The following is a 13,258-nucleotide window of genomic DNA, read 5'->3' on the forward strand; positions in this document are numbered from 1 at the left end:
AAGCGCCTGTCTCGTAAACAGGAGATCATGTGTTCGATTGTCGTCGGAGCCTTGCTGTTAAGTTACATGAACTAGATTTCGTAGCTATCAAATTTTGAAAAAATTAAAAATAATAGTTGATTTACATATGCATATATGCAAATAATAGGGTAAAAGTTGCGGCGAGTTAATTGAGTTAATTTACTGAAAAATTCAGCATTAATATCGCTTCAAAGCAAGGGCTCCGTGGCTTAGTGGTTAAAGCGCCTGTCTGGTAAACAGGAGATCATGAGTTCGATTCTCGTCGGAGCCTTGCTGTTATGTTACTTGAATTATTTTTCGTAGATATTAAATTTTGAAAAATAAAAAAATAGGGTAAAAGTTCCGATGAGTTAATTTAGTTAAATTACTGGAATATTCAGAATTCATATCGTTTCAGAGCAAGATCTCCTTGGCTTAGTGGTTAAAGCGCCTGTCTCGTAAACAGGAGATCATGAGTTAATTGTCGTCGGAGCCTTGCTGTTAAGTCACATGAACTAGATTTCGTAGCTGTCAAATTTTGAAAAAATTAAAAATAATAGTTGATTTATATATGCATATATGCAAACAATAGGGTAAAAGTTGCGACGAGTTAATTGAGTTAATTTACTGAAAAATTCAGCATTAATATCGCTTCAAAGCAAGGGCTCCGTGGCTTAGTGGTTAAAGCGCCTGTCTGGTAAACAGGAGATCATGAGTTCGATTCTCGTCGGAGCCTTGCTGTTTTGTTACTTGAATTTTTTTTCGTAGCTATTAAATTTTGAAAAATAAAACAACAGGGTAAAAGTTCCGATGAGTAAATTTAGTTAAATTATTCGAATATTCAGAATTCATATCGTTTCAGTGCAAGAGGTCCGTGGCTTAGTGGTTAAAGCGGCTGTCTCGTAAACAGGAGATCATGAGTTAATTGTCGTCGGAGCCTTGCTGTTAAGTCACATGAACTAGATTTCGTAGCTATCTCATTTTGAAAAAATTAAAAATAATAGTTGATTTATATATGCATATATGCAAACAATAGGGTAAAAGTTGCGACGAGTTAATTGAGTTAATTTACTGAAAAATTCAGCATTAATATCGCTTCAAAGCACGGGCTCCGTGGCTTAGTGGTTAAAGCGCCTGTCTGGTAAACAGGAGATCATGAGTTCTATTCTCGTCGGAGCCTTGCTGTTTTGTTACTTGAATTTTTTTTCGTAGCTATTAAATTTTGAAAAATAAAACAATAGGGTAAAAGTTCCGATGAGTAAATTTAGTTAAATTACTCGAATATTCAGAATTCATATCGTTTCAGTGCAAGAGGTCCGTGGCTTAGTGGTTAAAGCGCCTGTCTCGTAAACAGGAGATCATGAGTTAATTGTCGTCGGAGCCTTGCTGTTAAGTCACATGAACTAGATTTCGTAGCTATCAAATTTTGAAAAAATTAAAAATAATAGTTGATTTATATATGCATATATGCAAACAATAGGGTAAAAGTTGCGACGAGTTAATTGAGTTAATATACTGAAAAATTCAGCATTAATATCGCTTCAAAGCACGGGCTCCGTGGCTTAGTGGTTAAAGCGCCTGTCTTGTAAACAGGAGATCATGAGTTCGATTCTCGTCGGAGCCTTGCCGTTATGTTACTTGAATTATTTTTCGTAGCTATTAAATTTTGAAAAATAAAACAATAGGGTAAAAGTTCCGATGAGTTAATTTAGTTAAATTACTGGAATATTCTGAATTCATATCGTTTCAGAGCAAGAGCTCCGTGGCTTAGACGTTAAAGCGATTGTCTCGTAAGCAGGAGATCATGAGTTCAATTGTCGTCGGAGCCTTGCTGTTAAGTTACATGAACTAGATTTCGTAGCTATCAAATTTTGAAAAAATTAAAAATAATAGTTGATTTATATATGCATATATGCAAACAATAGGGTAAAAGTTGCGACGAGTTAATTGAGTTAATTTACTGAAAAATTCAGCATTAATATCGCTTCAAAGCAAGGGCTCCGTGGCTTAGTGGTTAAAGCGCCTGTCTTGTAAAAAGGAGATCATGAGTTCGATTCTCGTCGGAGCCTTGCTGTTATGTTACTTGAATTATTTTTCGTAGCTATTAAATTTTGAAAAATAAAACAATACCGTAAAAGTTCCGATGAGTTAATTTAGTTAAATTACTGGAATATTCAGAATTCATATCGTTTCAGAGCAAGATCTCCGTGGCTTAGTGGTTAAAGCGCCTGTCTCGTAAACAGGAGATCATGAGTTCGATTGTCGTCGGAGCCTTGCTGTTAAGTTACATGAACTAGATTTCGTAGCTATCAAATTTTGAAAAAATTAAAAATAATAGTTGATTTATATATGCATATATGCAAACAATAGGGTAAAAGTTGCGACGAGTTAATTGAGTTAATTTACTGAAAAATTCAGCATTAATATCGCTTCAAAGCAAGGGCTCCGTGGCTTAGTGGTTAAAGCGCCTCTTGTAAACAGGAGATCATGAGTTCGATTCTCGTCGGAGCCTTGCTGTTATGTTACTTGAATTTTTTTTCGTAGCTATTTCATTTTGAAAAATAAAACAATAGGGTAAAAGTTCCGATGAGTTAATTTAGTTAAATTACTGGAATATTCAGAATTCATATCGTTTCAGAGCAAGAGCTCCGTGGCTTAGTGGTTAAAGCGCCTGTCTCGTAAACAGGAGATCATGTGTTCGATTGTCGTCGGAGCCTTGCTGTTAAGTTACATGAACTAGATTTCGTAGCTATCAAATTTTGAAAAAATTAAAAATAATAGTTGATTTACATATGCATATATGCAAATAATAGGGTAAAAGTTGCGGCGAGTTAATTGAGTTAATTTACTGAAAAATTCAGCATTAATATCGCTTCAAAGCAAGGGCTCCGTGGCTTAGTGGTTAAAGCGCCTGTCTGGTAAACAGGAGATCATGAGTTCGATTCTCGTCGGAGCCTTGCTGTTATGTTACTTGAATTTTTTTCGTAGCTATTAAATTTTGAAAAATAAAACAATAGGGTAAAAGTTCCGATGAGTTAATTTAGTTAAATTACTGGAATATTCAGAATTCATATCGTTTCAGAGCAAGAGCTCCGTAGCTTAGTGTTTAAAGCGCCTGTCTTGTAAACAGGAGATCATGAGTTCGATTCTCGTCGGAGCCCTGCTGTTATGTTACTTGAATTATTTTTCGTAGCTATTAAATTTTGAAAAATAAAACAATAGGGTAAAAGTTCCAATGAGTTAATTTAGTTAAATTACTGGAATATTCAGAATTCATATCGTTTCAGAGCAAGAGCTCCGTGGCTTAGTGGTTAAAGCGCCTGTCTCGTAAACAGGAGATCATGTGTTCGATTGTCGTCGGAGCCTTGCTGTTAAGTTACATGAACTAGATTTCGTAGCTATCAAATTTTGAAAAAATTAAAAATAATAGTTGATTTACATATGCATATATGCAAATAATAGGGTAAAAGTTGCGGCGAGTTAATTGAGTTAATTTACTGAAAAATTCAGCATTAATATCGCTTCAAAGCAAGGGCTCCGTGGCTTAGTGGTTAAAGCGCCTGTCTTGTAAACAGGAGATTATGAGTTCGATTCTCGTCGGAGCCTTGCTGTTATGTTACTTGAATTATTTTTCGTAGCTATTAATTTTTGAAAAATGAAACAATAGGGTAGAAGTTCCGATGAGTTAATTTAGTTAAATTACTGGAATATTCAGAATTCATATCGTTTCAGAGCAAAATCTCCGTGGCTTAGTGGTTAAAGCGCCTGTCTCGTAAACAGGAGATCATGAGTTCAATTGTCGTCGGAGCCTTGCTGTTAAGTCACATGAACTAGATTTCGTAGCTATCAAATTTTGAAAAAATTAAAAATAATAGTTGATTTATATATGCAAATATGCAAACAATAGGGTAAAAGTTGCGGCGAGTTAATTGAGTTAATTTACTGAAAAATTCAGCATTAATATCGCTTCAAAGCACGGGCTCCGTGGCTTAGTGGTTAAAGCGCCTGTCTCGTAAACAGGAGATCATGAGTTCGATTGTCGTCGGAGCCTTGCTGTTAAGTTACATGACTAGATCTCGTAGCAATCAAATTTTGAAAAAATTAAAAATAATAGTTGATTTATATATGCATATATGCAAACAATAGGGTAAAAGTTGCGGCGAGTTAATTGAGTTAATTTACTGAAAAATTCAGCATTAATATCGCTTCAAAGCAAGGGCTCCGTGGCTTAGTGGTTAAAGCGCCTGTCTTGTAAACAGGAGATCATGAGTTCGATTCTCGTCGGAGCCTTGCTGTTATGTTACTTGAATTATTTTTCGTAGCTATTAATTTTTGAAAAATGAAACAATAGGGTAGAAGTTCCGATGAGTTAATTTAGTTAAATTACTGGAATATTCAGAATTCATATCGTTTCAGAGCAAAATCTCCGTGGCTTAGTGGTTAAAGCGCCTGTCTCGTAAACAGGAGATCATGAGTTCAATTGTCGTCGGAGCCTTGCTGTTAAGTCACATGAACTAGATTTCGTAGCTATCAAATTTTGAAAAAATTAAAAATAATAGTTGATTTATATATGCTAATATGCAAACAATAGTTTAAAAGTTGCGGCGAGTTAATTGAGTTAATTTACTGAAAAATTCAGCATTAATTTCGCTTCAAAGCACGGGCTCCGTGGCTTAGTGGTTAAAGCGCCTGTCTCGTAAACAGGAGATCATGAGTTCGATTGTCGTCGGAGCCTTGCTGTTAAGTTACATGACTAGATCTCGTAGCAATCAAATTTTGAAAAAATTAAAAATAATAGTTGATTTATATATGCATATATGCAAACAATAGGGTAAAAGTTGCGACGAGTTAATTGAGTTAATTTACTGAAAAATTCAGCATTAATATCGCTTCAAAGCAAGGGCTCCGTGGCTTAGTGGTTAAAGCGCCTGTCTGGTAAACAGGAGATCATGAGTTCGATTCTCGTCGGAGCCTTGCTGTTATGTTACTTGAATTTTTTTTCGTAGCTATTAAATTTTGAAAAATAAAACAATAGGGTAAAAGTTCCGATGAGTTAATTTAGTTAAATTACTGGAATATTCAGAATTCATATCGTTTCAGAGCAAGAGCTCCGTAGCTTAGTGTTTAAAGCGCCTGTCTTGTAAACAGGAGATCATGAGTTCGATTCTCGTCGGAGCCCTGCTGTTATGTTACTTGAATTATTTTTCGTAGCTATTAAATTTTGAAAAATAAAACAATAGGGTAAAAGTTCCAATGAGTTAATTTAGTTAAATTACTGGAATATTCAGAATTCATATCGTTTCAGAGCAAGAGCTCCGTGGCTTAGTGGTTAAAGCGCCTGTCTCGTAAACAGGAGATCATGTGTTCGATTGTCGTCGGAGCCTTGCTGTTAAGTTACATGAACTAGATTTCGTAGCTATCAAATTTTGAAAAAATTAAAAATAATAGTTGATTTACATATGCATATATGCAAATAATAGGGTAAAAGTTGCGGCGAGTTAATTGAGTTAATTTACTGAAAAATTCAGCATTAATATCGCTTCAAAGCAAGGGCTCCGTGGCTTAGTGGTTAAAGCGCCTGTCTTGTAAACAGGAGATTATGAGTTCGATTCTCGTCGGAGCCTTGCTGTTATGTTACTTGAATTATTTTTCGTAGCTATTAATTTTTGAAAAATGAAACAATAGGGTAGAAGTTCCGATGAGTTAATTTAGTTAAATTACTGGAATATTCAGAATTCATATCGTTTCAGAGCAAAATCTCCGTGGCTTAGTGGTTAAAGCGCCTGTCTCGTAAACAGGAGATCATGAGTTCAATTGTCGTCGGAGCCTTGCTGTTAAGTCACATGAACTAGATTTCGTAGCTATCAAATTTTGAAAAAATTAAAAATAATAGTTGATTTATATATGCAAATATGCAAACAATAGGGTAAAAGTTGCGACGAGTTAATTGAGTTAATATACTGAAAAATTCAGCATTAATATCGCTTCAAAGCACGGGCTCCGTGGCTTAGTGGTTAAAGCGCCTGTCTTGTAAACAGGAGATCATGAGTTCGATTCTCGTCGGAGCCTTGCCGTTATGTTACTTGAATTATTTTTCGTAGCTATTAAATTTTGAAAAATAAAACAATAGGGTAAAAGTTCCGATGAGTTAATTTAGTTAAATTACTGGAATATTCTGAATTCATATCGTTTCAGAGCAAGAGCTCCGTGGCTTAGACGTTAAAGCGATTGTCTCGTAAGCAGGAGATCATGAGTTCAATTGTCGTCGGAGCCTTGCTGTTAAGTTACATGAACTAGATTTCGTAGCTATCAAATTTTGAAAAAATTAAAAATAATAGTTGATTTATATATGCATATATGCAAACAATAGGGTAAAAGTTGCGACGAGTTAATTGAGTTAATTTACTGAAAAATTCAGCATTAATATCGCTTCAAAGCAAGGGCTCCGTGGCTTAGTGGTTAAAGCGCCTGTCTTGTAAAAAGGAGATCATGAGTTCGATTCTCGTCGGAGCCTTGCTGTTATGTTACTTGAATTATTTTTCGTAGCTATTAAATTTTGAAAAATAAAACAATACCGTAAAAGTTCCGATGAGTTAATTTAGTTAAATTACTGGAATATTCAGAATTCATATCGTTTCAGAGCAAGATCTCCGTGGCTTAGTGGTTAAAGCGCCTGTCTCGTAAACAGGAGATCATGAGTTCGATTGTCGTCGGAGCCTTGCTGTTAAGTTACATGAACTAGATTTCGTAGCTATCAAATTTTGAAAAAATTAAAAATAATAGTTGATTTATATATGCATATATGCAAACAATAGGGTAAAAGTTGCGACGAGTTAATTGAGTTAATTTACTGAAAAATTCAGCATTAATATCGCTTCAAAGCAAGGGCTCCGTGGCTTAGTGGTTAAAGCGCCTCTTGTAAACAGGAGATCATGAGTTCGATTCTCGTCGGAGCCTTGCTGTTATGTTACTTGAATTTTTTTTCGTAGCTATTTCATTTTGAAAAATAAAACAATAGGGTAAAAGTTCCGATGAGTTAATTTAGTTAAATTACTGGAATATTCAGAATTCATATCGTTTCAGAGCAAGAGCTCCGTGGCTTAGTGGTTAAAGCGCCTGTCTCGTAAACAGGAGATCATGTGTTCGATTGTCGTCGGAGCCTTGCTGTTAAGTTACATGAACTAGATTTCGTAGCTATCAAATTTTGAAAAAATTAAAAATAATAGTTGATTTACATATGCATATATGCAAATAATAGGGTAAAAGTTGCGGCGAGTTAATTGAGTTAATTTACTGAAAAATTCAGCATTAATATCGCTTCAAAGCAAGGGCTCCGTGGCTTAGTGGTTAAAGCGCCTGTCTGGTAAACAGGAGATCATGAGTTCGATTCTCGTCGGAGCCTTGCTGTTATGTTACTTGAATTTTTTTCGTAGCTATTAAATTTTGAAAAATAAAACAATAGGGTAAAAGTTCCGATGAGTTAATTTAGTTAAATTACTGGAATATTCAGAATTCATATCGTTTCAGAGCAAGAGCTCCGTAGCTTAGTGTTTAAAGCGCCTGTCTTGTAAACAGGAGATCATGAGTTCGATTCTCGTCGGAGCCCTGCTGTTATGTTACTTGAATTATTTTTCGTAGCTATTAAATTTTGAAAAATAAAACAATAGGGTAAAAGTTCCAATGAGTTAATTTAGTTAAATTACTGGAATATTCAGAATTCATATCGTTTCAGAGCAAGAGCTCCGTGGCTTAGTGGTTAAAGCGCCTGTCTCGTAAACAGGAGATCATGTGTTCGATTGTCGTCGGAGCCTTGCTGTTAAGTTACATGAACTAGATTTCGTAGCTATCAAATTTTGAAAAAATTAAAAATAATAGTTGATTTACATATGCATATATGCAAATAATAGGGTAAAAGTTGCGGCGAGTTAATTGAGTTAATTTACTGAAAAATTCAGCATTAATATCGCTTCAAAGCAAGGGCTCCGTGGCTTAGTGGTTAAAGCGCCTGTCTTGTAAACAGGAGATTATGAGTTCGATTCTCGTCGGAGCCTTGCTGTTATGTTACTTGAATTATTTTTCGTAGCTATTAATTTTTGAAAAATGAAACAATAGGGTAGAAGTTCCGATGAGTTAATTTAGTTAAATTACTGGAATATTCAGAATTCATATCGTTTCAGAGCAAAATCTCCGTGGCTTAGTGGTTAAAGCGCCTGTCTCGTAAACAGGAGATCATGAGTTCAATTGTCGTCGGAGCCTTGCTGTTAAGTCACATGAACTAGATTTCGTAGCTATCAAATTTTGAAAAAATTAAAAATAATAGTTGATTTATATATGCAAATATGCAAACAATAGGGTAAAAGTTGCGGCGAGTTAATTGAGTTAATTTACTGAAAAATTCAGCATTAATATCGCTTCAAAGCACGGGCTCCGTGGCTTAGTGGTTAAAGCGCCTGTCTCGTAAACAGGAGATCATGAGTTCGATTGTCGTCGGAGCCTTGCTGTTAAGTTACATGACTAGATCTCGTAGCAATCAAATTTTGAAAAAATTAAAAATAATAGTTGATTTATATATGCATATATGCAAACAATAGGGTAAAAGTTGCGGCGAGTTAATTGAGTTAATTTACTGAAAAATTCAGCATTAATATCGCTTCAAAGCAAGGGCTCCGTGGCTTAGTGGTTAAAGCGCCTGTCTTGTAAACAGGAGATCATGAGTTCGATTCTCGTCGGAGCCTTGCTGTTATGTTACTTGAATTATTTTTCGTAGCTATTAATTTTTGAAAAATGAAACAATAGGGTAGAAGTTCCGATGAGTTAATTTAGTTAAATTACTGGAATATTCAGAATTCATATCGTTTCAGAGCAAAATCTCCGTGGCTTAGTGGTTAAAGCGCCTGTCTCGTAAACAGGAGATCATGAGTTCAATTGTCGTCGGAGCCTTGCTGTTAAGTCACATGAACTAGATTTCGTAGCTATCAAATTTTGAAAAAATTAAAAATAATAGTTGATTTATATATGCTAATATGCAAACAATAGTTTAAAAGTTGCGGCGAGTTAATTGAGTTAATTTACTGAAAAATTCAGCATTAATTTCGCTTCAAAGCACGGGCTCCGTGGCTTAGTGGTTAAAGCGCCTGTCTCGTAAACAGGAGATCATGAGTTCGATTGTCGTCGGAGCCTTGCTGTTAAGTTACATGACTAGATCTCGTAGCAATCAAATTTTGAAAAAATTAAAAATAATAGTTGATTTATATATGCATATATGCAAACAATAGGGTAAAAGTTGCGGCGAGTTAATTGAGTTAATTTACTGAAAAATTCAGCATTAATATCGCTTCAAAGCAAGGGCTCCGTGGCTTAGTGGTTAAAGCGCCTGTCTTGTAAACAGGAGATCATGAGTTCGATTCTCGTCGGAGCCTTGCTGTTATGTTACTTGAATTATTTTTCGTAGCTATTAATTTTTGAAAAATGAAACAATAGGGTAGAAGTTCCGATGAGTTAATTTAGTTAAATTACTGGAATATTCAGAATTCATATCGTTTCAGAGCAAAATCTCCGTGGCTTAGTGGTTAAAGCGCCTGTCTCGTAAACAGGAGATCATGAGTTCAATTGTCGTCGGAGCCTTGCTGTTAAGTCACATGAACTAGATTTCGTAGCTATCAAATTTTGAAAAAATTAAAAATAATAGTTGATTTATATATGCTAATATGCAAACAATAGTTTAAAAGTTGCGGCGAGTTAATTGAGTTAATTTACTGAAAAATTCAGCATTAATTTCGCTTCAAAGCACGGGCTCCGTGGCTTAGTGGTTAAAGCGCCTGTCTCGTAAACAGGAGATCATGAGTTCGATTGTCGTCGGAGCCTTGCTGTTAAGTTACATGACTAGATCTCGTAGCAATCAAATTTTGAAAAAATTAAAAATAATAGTTGATTTATATATGCATATATGCAAACAATAGGGTAAAAGTTGCGACGAGTTAATTGAGTTAATTTACTGAAAAATTCAGCATTAATATCGCTTCAAAGCAAGGGCTCCGTGGCTTAGTGGTTAAAGCGCCTGTCTGGTAAACAGGAGATCATGAGTTCGATTCTCGTCGGAGCCTTGCTGTTATGTTACTTGAATTTTTTTTCGTAGCTATTAAATTTTGAAAAATAAAACAATAGGGTAAAAGTTCCGATGAGTTAATTTAGTTAAATTACTGGAATATTCAGAATTCATATCGTTTCAGAGCAAGAGCTCCGTAGCTTAGTGTTTAAAGCGCCTGTCTTGTAAACAGGAGATCATGAGTTCGATTCTCGTCGGAGCCCTGCTGTTATGTTACTTGAATTATTTTTCGTAGCTATTAAATTTTGAAAAATAAAACAATAGGGTAAAAGTTCCAATGAGTTAATTTAGTTAAATTACTGGAATATTCAGAATTCATATCGTTTCAGAGCAAGAGCTCCGTGGCTTAGTGGTTAAAGCGCCTGTCTCGTAAACAGGAGATCATGTGTTCGATTGTCGTCGGAGCCTTGCTGTTAAGTTACATGAACTAGATTTCGTAGCTATCAAATTTTGAAAAAATTAAAAATAATAGTTGATTTACATATGCATATATGCAAATAATAGGGTAAAAGTTGCGGCGAGTTAATTGAGTTAATTTACTGAAAAATTCAGCATTAATATCGCTTCAAAGCAAGGGCTCCGTGGCTTAGTGGTTAAAGCGCCTGTCTTGTAAACAGGAGATCATGAGTTGGATTCTCGTCGGAGCCTTGCTGTTATGTTACTTGAACTAGATTTCGTAGCTATCAAATTTTGAAAAAATTAAAAATAATAGTTGATTTACATATGGATATATGCAAATAATAGGGTAAAAGTTGCGGCGAGTTAATTTAGTTAAATTACTGGAATATTCAGAATTCATATCGTTTCAGAGCAAGAGCTCCGTGGCTTAGTGGTTAAAGCGCCTGTCTTGTAAACAGGAGATCATGAGTTCGATTCTCGTCGGAGTCCTGCTGTTATGTTACTTGAATTATTTTTCGTAGCTATTAAATTTTGAAAAATAAAACAATAGGGTAAAAGTTCCAATGAGTTAATTTAGTTAAATTACTGGAATATTCAGAATTCATATCGTTTCAGAGCAAGAGCTCCGTGGCTTAGTGGTTAAAGCGCCTGTCTCGTAAACATGAGATCATGAGTTCGATTGTCGTCGGAGCCTTGCTGTTAAGTTACATGAACTAGATTTCATAGCTATCAAATTTTGAAAAAATTAAAAATAATAGTTGATTTATATATGCATATGTGCAAACAATATGGCAAAAGTTGCGACTAGTTAATTGAGTTAATTTACTGAAAAATTCAGCATTAATATCGCTTCAAAGCACGGGCTCCGTGGCTTAGTGGTTAAAGCGCCTGTCTTGTAAACAGGAGATCATGAGTTCGATTCTCGTCGGAGCCTTGCTGTTATGTTACTTGAATTTTTTTTCGTAGCTATTTAATTTTGAAAAATAAAACAATAGGGTAAAAGTTCCGATGAGTTAATTTAGTTAAATTACTGGAATATTCAGAATTCATATCGTTTCAGAGCAAGAGCTCCGTGGCTTAGTGGTTAAAGCGCCTGTCTCGTAAACAGGAGATCATGTGTTCGATTGTCGTCGGAGCCTTGCTGTTAAGTTACATGAACTAGATTTCGTAGCTATCAAATTTTGAAAAAATTAAAAATAATAGTTGATTTACATATGCATATATGCAAATAATAGGGTAAAAGTTGCGGCGAGTTAATTGAGTTAATTTACTGAAAAATTCAGCATTAATATCGCTTCAAAGCAAGGGCTCCGTGGCTTAGTGGTTAAAGCGCCTGTCTTGTAAACAGGAGATCATGAGTTCGATTCTCGTCAGAGCCTTGCTGTTATGTTACTTGAATTATTTTTCGTAGCTATTAATTTTTGAAAAATGAAACAATAGGGTAAAAGTTCCGATGAGTTAATTTAGTTAAATTACTGGAATATTCAGAATTCATATCGTTTCAGAGCAAAATCTCCGTGGCTTAGTGGTTAAAGCGCCTGTCTCGTAAACAGGAGATCATGAGTTCAATTGTCGTCGGAGCCTTGCTGTTAAGTCACATGAACTAGATTTCGTAGCTATCAAATTTTGAAAAAATTAAAAATAATAGTTGATTTATATATGCAAATATGCAAACAATAGGGTAAAAGTTGCGGCGAGTTAATTGAGTTAATTTACTGAAAAATTCAGCATTAATATCGCTTCAAAGCACGGGCTCCGTGGCTTAGTGGTTAAAGCGCCTGTCTTGTAAACAGGAGATCATGAGTTCGATTCTCGTCGGAGCCCTGCTGTTATGTTACTTGAATTTTTTTTCGTAGCTATTAAATTTTGAAAAATAAAACAATAGGGTAAAAGTTCCGAGAGTTAATTTAGTTAAATTACTGGAATATTCAGAATTCATATCGTTTCAGAGCAAGAGCTCCGTGGCTTTGTGGTTAAAGCGCCTGTCTTGTAAACAGGAGATCATGAGTTCGATTCTCGTCGGAGCCTTGCTGTTATGTTACATGAATTATTTTTCGTAGCTATTAAATTTTGAAAAATAAAACAATAGGGTTAAAGTTCCGAGAGTTAATTTAGTTAAATTACTGGAATATTCAGAATTCATATCGTTTCAGAGCAAGAGCTCCGTGGCTTTGTGGTTAAAGCGCCTGTCTTGTAAAAAGGAGATCATGAGTTCGATTCTCGTCGGAGCCTTGCTGTTATGTTACTTGAATTATTTTTCGTAGCTATTAAATTTTGAAAAATAAAACAATAGGGTAAAAGTTCCAATGAGTTAATTTAGTTAAATTACTGGAATATTCAGAATTCATATCGTTTCAGAGCAAGAGCTCCGTGGCTTAGTGGTTAAAGCGCCTGTCTCGTAAACAGGAGATCATGTGTTCGATTGTCGTCGGAGCCTTGCTGTTAAGTTACATGAACTAGATTTCGTAGCTATCAAATTTTGAAAAAATTAAAAATAATAGTTGATTTACATATGCATATATGCAAATAATAGGGTAAAAGTTGCGGCGAGTTAATTGAGTTAATTTACTGAAAAATTCAGCATTAATATCGCTTCAAAGCAAGGGCTCCGTGGCTTAGTGGTTAAAGCGCCTGTCTTGTAAACAGGAGATCATGAGTTGGATTCTCGTCGGAGCCTTGCTGTTATGTTACTTGAACTAGATTTCGTAGCTATCAAATTTTGAAAAAATTAAAAATAATAGTTGATTTACATAT

At 35.1% G+C, this 13,258-nt stretch overlaps 32 non-coding genes across 32 annotated transcripts; all 32 read left to right on the forward strand.

Moving 5' to 3' along the window:
• Window positions 1–219: 219 nt before the first annotated feature.
• On the forward strand, window positions 220–292 carry TRNAT-GGU (transfer RNA threonine (anticodon GGU)). The gene has a single exon. It is a non-coding gene; the product is annotated as a tRNA-Thr (tRNA).
• A 371-nt stretch (window positions 293–663) lies between these two features.
• TRNAT-GGU (transfer RNA threonine (anticodon GGU)) lies at window positions 664–736 on the forward strand. Its single transcript has one exon. It is a non-coding gene; the product is annotated as a tRNA-Thr (tRNA).
• A 371-nt stretch (window positions 737–1,107) lies between these two features.
• Window positions 1,108–1,180, forward strand: TRNAT-GGU (transfer RNA threonine (anticodon GGU)). The gene has a single exon. It is a non-coding gene; the product is annotated as a tRNA-Thr (tRNA).
• A 371-nt stretch (window positions 1,181–1,551) lies between these two features.
• Window positions 1,552–1,624, forward strand: TRNAT-UGU (transfer RNA threonine (anticodon UGU)). Its single transcript has one exon. It is a non-coding gene; the product is annotated as a tRNA-Thr (tRNA).
• A 372-nt stretch (window positions 1,625–1,996) lies between these two features.
• Window positions 1,997–2,069, forward strand: TRNAT-UGU (transfer RNA threonine (anticodon UGU)). The gene has a single exon. It is a non-coding gene; the product is annotated as a tRNA-Thr (tRNA).
• Window positions 2,070–2,441: 372 nt separating this feature from the next.
• On the forward strand, window positions 2,442–2,512 carry TRNAY-GUA (transfer RNA tyrosine (anticodon GUA)). Its single transcript has one exon. It is a non-coding gene; the product is annotated as a tRNA-Tyr (tRNA).
• Window positions 2,513–2,884: 372 nt separating this feature from the next.
• TRNAT-GGU (transfer RNA threonine (anticodon GGU)) lies at window positions 2,885–2,957 on the forward strand. Its single transcript has one exon. It is a non-coding gene; the product is annotated as a tRNA-Thr (tRNA).
• A 576-nt stretch (window positions 2,958–3,533) lies between these two features.
• On the forward strand, window positions 3,534–3,606 carry TRNAT-UGU (transfer RNA threonine (anticodon UGU)). The gene has a single exon. It is a non-coding gene; the product is annotated as a tRNA-Thr (tRNA).
• Window positions 3,607–3,978: 372 nt separating this feature from the next.
• TRNAT-CGU (transfer RNA threonine (anticodon CGU)) lies at window positions 3,979–4,051 on the forward strand. The gene has a single exon. It is a non-coding gene; the product is annotated as a tRNA-Thr (tRNA).
• A 166-nt stretch (window positions 4,052–4,217) lies between these two features.
• On the forward strand, window positions 4,218–4,290 carry TRNAT-UGU (transfer RNA threonine (anticodon UGU)). The gene has a single exon. It is a non-coding gene; the product is annotated as a tRNA-Thr (tRNA).
• Window positions 4,291–4,662: 372 nt separating this feature from the next.
• TRNAT-CGU (transfer RNA threonine (anticodon CGU)) lies at window positions 4,663–4,735 on the forward strand. Its single transcript has one exon. It is a non-coding gene; the product is annotated as a tRNA-Thr (tRNA).
• Window positions 4,736–4,901: 166 nt separating this feature from the next.
• On the forward strand, window positions 4,902–4,974 carry TRNAT-GGU (transfer RNA threonine (anticodon GGU)). Its single transcript has one exon. It is a non-coding gene; the product is annotated as a tRNA-Thr (tRNA).
• A 577-nt stretch (window positions 4,975–5,551) lies between these two features.
• Window positions 5,552–5,624, forward strand: TRNAT-UGU (transfer RNA threonine (anticodon UGU)). Its single transcript has one exon. It is a non-coding gene; the product is annotated as a tRNA-Thr (tRNA).
• Window positions 5,625–5,996: 372 nt separating this feature from the next.
• TRNAT-UGU (transfer RNA threonine (anticodon UGU)) lies at window positions 5,997–6,069 on the forward strand. The gene has a single exon. It is a non-coding gene; the product is annotated as a tRNA-Thr (tRNA).
• Window positions 6,070–6,441: 372 nt separating this feature from the next.
• TRNAT-UGU (transfer RNA threonine (anticodon UGU)) lies at window positions 6,442–6,514 on the forward strand. Its single transcript has one exon. It is a non-coding gene; the product is annotated as a tRNA-Thr (tRNA).
• A 372-nt stretch (window positions 6,515–6,886) lies between these two features.
• TRNAY-GUA (transfer RNA tyrosine (anticodon GUA)) lies at window positions 6,887–6,957 on the forward strand. Its single transcript has one exon. It is a non-coding gene; the product is annotated as a tRNA-Tyr (tRNA).
• A 372-nt stretch (window positions 6,958–7,329) lies between these two features.
• On the forward strand, window positions 7,330–7,402 carry TRNAT-GGU (transfer RNA threonine (anticodon GGU)). Its single transcript has one exon. It is a non-coding gene; the product is annotated as a tRNA-Thr (tRNA).
• Window positions 7,403–7,978: 576 nt separating this feature from the next.
• TRNAT-UGU (transfer RNA threonine (anticodon UGU)) lies at window positions 7,979–8,051 on the forward strand. Its single transcript has one exon. It is a non-coding gene; the product is annotated as a tRNA-Thr (tRNA).
• Window positions 8,052–8,423: 372 nt separating this feature from the next.
• Window positions 8,424–8,496, forward strand: TRNAT-CGU (transfer RNA threonine (anticodon CGU)). Its single transcript has one exon. It is a non-coding gene; the product is annotated as a tRNA-Thr (tRNA).
• A 166-nt stretch (window positions 8,497–8,662) lies between these two features.
• TRNAT-UGU (transfer RNA threonine (anticodon UGU)) lies at window positions 8,663–8,735 on the forward strand. The gene has a single exon. It is a non-coding gene; the product is annotated as a tRNA-Thr (tRNA).
• A 372-nt stretch (window positions 8,736–9,107) lies between these two features.
• TRNAT-CGU (transfer RNA threonine (anticodon CGU)) lies at window positions 9,108–9,180 on the forward strand. The gene has a single exon. It is a non-coding gene; the product is annotated as a tRNA-Thr (tRNA).
• Window positions 9,181–9,346: 166 nt separating this feature from the next.
• Window positions 9,347–9,419, forward strand: TRNAT-UGU (transfer RNA threonine (anticodon UGU)). The gene has a single exon. It is a non-coding gene; the product is annotated as a tRNA-Thr (tRNA).
• A 372-nt stretch (window positions 9,420–9,791) lies between these two features.
• Window positions 9,792–9,864, forward strand: TRNAT-CGU (transfer RNA threonine (anticodon CGU)). The gene has a single exon. It is a non-coding gene; the product is annotated as a tRNA-Thr (tRNA).
• A 166-nt stretch (window positions 9,865–10,030) lies between these two features.
• On the forward strand, window positions 10,031–10,103 carry TRNAT-GGU (transfer RNA threonine (anticodon GGU)). The gene has a single exon. It is a non-coding gene; the product is annotated as a tRNA-Thr (tRNA).
• Window positions 10,104–10,680: 577 nt separating this feature from the next.
• TRNAT-UGU (transfer RNA threonine (anticodon UGU)) lies at window positions 10,681–10,753 on the forward strand. The gene has a single exon. It is a non-coding gene; the product is annotated as a tRNA-Thr (tRNA).
• Window positions 10,754–10,920: 167 nt separating this feature from the next.
• On the forward strand, window positions 10,921–10,993 carry TRNAT-UGU (transfer RNA threonine (anticodon UGU)). The gene has a single exon. It is a non-coding gene; the product is annotated as a tRNA-Thr (tRNA).
• A 132-nt stretch (window positions 10,994–11,125) lies between these two features.
• TRNAT-CGU (transfer RNA threonine (anticodon CGU)) lies at window positions 11,126–11,198 on the forward strand. Its single transcript has one exon. It is a non-coding gene; the product is annotated as a tRNA-Thr (tRNA).
• Window positions 11,199–11,365: 167 nt separating this feature from the next.
• On the forward strand, window positions 11,366–11,438 carry TRNAT-UGU (transfer RNA threonine (anticodon UGU)). Its single transcript has one exon. It is a non-coding gene; the product is annotated as a tRNA-Thr (tRNA).
• A 372-nt stretch (window positions 11,439–11,810) lies between these two features.
• Window positions 11,811–11,883, forward strand: TRNAT-UGU (transfer RNA threonine (anticodon UGU)). The gene has a single exon. It is a non-coding gene; the product is annotated as a tRNA-Thr (tRNA).
• Window positions 11,884–12,255: 372 nt separating this feature from the next.
• TRNAT-UGU (transfer RNA threonine (anticodon UGU)) lies at window positions 12,256–12,328 on the forward strand. The gene has a single exon. It is a non-coding gene; the product is annotated as a tRNA-Thr (tRNA).
• A 131-nt stretch (window positions 12,329–12,459) lies between these two features.
• Window positions 12,460–12,532, forward strand: TRNAT-UGU (transfer RNA threonine (anticodon UGU)). The gene has a single exon. It is a non-coding gene; the product is annotated as a tRNA-Thr (tRNA).
• A 576-nt stretch (window positions 12,533–13,108) lies between these two features.
• TRNAT-UGU (transfer RNA threonine (anticodon UGU)) lies at window positions 13,109–13,181 on the forward strand. Its single transcript has one exon. It is a non-coding gene; the product is annotated as a tRNA-Thr (tRNA).
• The last annotated feature ends 77 nt before the right edge of the window (window positions 13,182–13,258 follow it).

This window comes from Phalangium opilio, unplaced genomic scaffold (assembly GCF_054372755.1).
Source record: "Phalangium opilio isolate 3A_F unplaced genomic scaffold, DU_Popi_V2 ptg000360l_1, whole genome shotgun sequence".
NCBI classification, from domain to species: Eukaryota; Metazoa; Arthropoda; class Arachnida; order Opiliones; family Phalangiidae; genus Phalangium; species Phalangium opilio.